The sequence below is a fragment of the Dendrobates tinctorius genome, unplaced genomic scaffold (genome assembly GCF_039654945.1).
Source record: "Dendrobates tinctorius isolate UK_male_01 unplaced genomic scaffold, ASM3965494v1 ptg000697l, whole genome shotgun sequence".
Taxonomy (NCBI): domain Eukaryota; kingdom Metazoa; phylum Chordata; class Amphibia; order Anura; family Dendrobatidae; genus Dendrobates; species Dendrobates tinctorius.
This window is the reverse complement of record NW_027362342.1, coordinates 1-2500: the sequence shown is the minus strand read 5'-3', so window position 1 is coordinate 2500 and position 2500 is coordinate 1. Positions and strand designations below refer to the sequence as shown.

Here is a 2500-nt window from a genome sequence, read left to right as displayed (position 1 = left end):
TTCTCTTTGATTAGCTGAATGGGAATAATTCTAGCACTCTCAGCGCAGTTAGTCAGGATGGCCGAGTGGTCTAAGGCGCCAGACTTAAGAGTGTTCTGTTTCCCTTGAGGTGGGTATTCTGGTCTCCAAATGGAGGCGTGGGTTTCAAAACCCACTTCTGACAGCTGCTTTTAGTGTCCTTACTTGTCTAAAACTGACATGTCTCTCTATACTGTCATATAACCCTCTCAGCATGTGTACATTCTATTCTAAAAGCATGTGGAGGGAGACTGCCACCACCATGAAGGGATGATAACCCTAAATCTTCTGATCTAAAGTAAGATTCCTTTCCATTTGACCACGTGCTCTTCAGAATGGCGCATGATGCTTTCGTAACAAACGCTCAGTATATATACATTTTTTCAAAAAGTGTGGAGAAAGAGAATGCCCACGACCACGAAGGGACTTGAAACCCTCAATCTTCTGATCCGAAGTCAGACGCCCTTATCCATTAGGCCACGCTGTCTTTTGATTGGCATGTGATGCTTGAGTACGTGGTTCCCGTGGTCTAGAATAAGAATCTTACTGAGTCCAATGACGTAGACACGCTTACAGCTCTCTCTCAGCACGTGTATACTTTTTTTCAAAAAAACTCATGGAAACTGACTGCCATGATGGGACTCGAACCCTCAAAATTTCTGATCTGAAGTCAGACGGCATCTTACCCATTGATGTTCTCTCTCGTCTCTCATCTCTCTCTCTCTCTCTCTCTCTCTCTCTCTCTCTCTCTCTCTCTCTCTCTCTCTCTCTCTCTCTCTCTCTCTCTCTCTCTCTCTCTCTCTCTCTCTCTCTCCACAATTACCATCTTCAGAATCAAAATGTGATCACATTGTCTTTATATTTTCTTGGTAAATTCAAGCATAAATTCCTCCTTAGTAACGATGCTTGCATTCGTGCTCCATGGTGCAGATTAATATTCTCACATTCTAGAATGTTACCTACTCCTGATTACTATGGCACGCTTACATCTCTGTCTCTCAGCATGTGTATACAATTTTTTTCCAAAAAAGCACATGGAAACAGACTACCACAACTGGACTCAAACACTCAATGTTCTGATCTGAAGTCAGGCCCTTGCATTCATGCTCCCATGGTCCAGAATAACATTCTCACATTCTAGAAAATTACCTAGTCTGATGACTATGACACGCTAACATCTCTGTCTCTCAGCATGTGTATAAATTTTTGATCTAAAGAAAGACACCTTACCCATTCTCTCTCTTAATCTATCTTTCTATCTCTCTCTCTCTCTCCACAATTACCATCTTCAGAATCAAATGTGATCACATTGTCTTTATATTTTCTTGGTAAATTCAAGCTTAATTCCTCCTTAGCTAACGATGCTTGCATTCATGCTCCATGGTGCAGAATAACATTCTCACATCTAGAATCTTACCTACTCTGATTACTATAGCACACTTACATCTTTGTCTCTCAGCATGTGTATACATTTTTTCCAAAAAGCACATTCAAACAGACTACCACAACTGGACTCAAACACTCAATGTTCTGATCTGAAGTCAGGCCCTTGCATTCATGCTCCCATGGTCCAGAAATAACATTCTCACATTCTAGAAAATTACCTAGTCTGATGACTATGACACGCTAACATCTCTGTCTCTCAGCATGTGTATAAATTTTTGATCTAAAGAAAGACACCATACCCATTCTCTCTCTTAATCTATCTTTCTATCTCTCTCCTCTCTCTCCACAATTACCATCTTCAGAATCAAAATGTGATCACATTGTCTTTATATTTTCTTGGTAAATTCAAGCTTATTCCTCCTTAGCTAACGATGCCTTGCATTCATGCTCCATGGTGCAGAATAACATTCTCACATTCTAGAATCTTACCTACTCTGATTACTATAGCACGCTTACATCTTTGTCTCTCAGCATGTGTATACATTTTTTCCAAAAATCACATGGAAACAGACTACCACAACTGGACTCAACCTCTCATTGTTCTGATATGAAGTCAGACCCTTGCATTCATGCTCCCTTGGTCCAGAACAGCTTTCTTATATTCTAGAATCTTACCTAGTCTGATGACTATGACACGCTAACATCTCTGTCTCTCAACATGTGTATAATGTTTGATCTAAAGAAAGACACCTTACCCATTCTCTCTCTTAATCTATCTTTCTATCTCTCTCTCTCTCTCCACAATTACCATCTTCAGAATCAAAATGTGATCACATTGTCTTTATATTTTCTTGGTAAATTCAAGCTAAATTCCTCCTTAGTTAACCGAATGGAATAGCTGTAGCACCCACAATGCAGTTTGTCAGGATGGCCGAGTGGTCTAAGGCGCCAGACTCAAGAATGATTTCTTTCCCCACATAGAGCTGGTTTTCTGGTCTCCAAATGGAGGCATGGGTTCAAATCCCACTTCTAACAGCTGCTTTTTGTGTCCTTACTTGTCTACAACTGACCCTTCTTTCTAAACTGTCATATAACC

The 2500-nt window shown here is 40.4% G+C and overlaps 2 non-coding genes across 2 annotated transcripts; both read left to right on the top strand.

Moving 5' to 3' along the window:
• The first annotated feature begins 51 nt into the window (after window positions 1-51).
• Window positions 52-163, top strand: TRNAL-UAA (transfer RNA leucine (anticodon UAA)). The gene is made up of 2 exons: window positions 52-89; window positions 117-163. It is a non-coding gene; the product is annotated as a tRNA-Leu (tRNA).
• A 2162-nt stretch (window positions 164-2325) lies between these two features.
• On the top strand, window positions 2326-2439 carry TRNAL-CAA (transfer RNA leucine (anticodon CAA)). The gene is made up of 2 exons: window positions 2326-2363; window positions 2394-2439. It is a non-coding gene; the product is annotated as a tRNA-Leu (tRNA).
• Window positions 2440-2500: the final 61 nt, after the last annotated feature.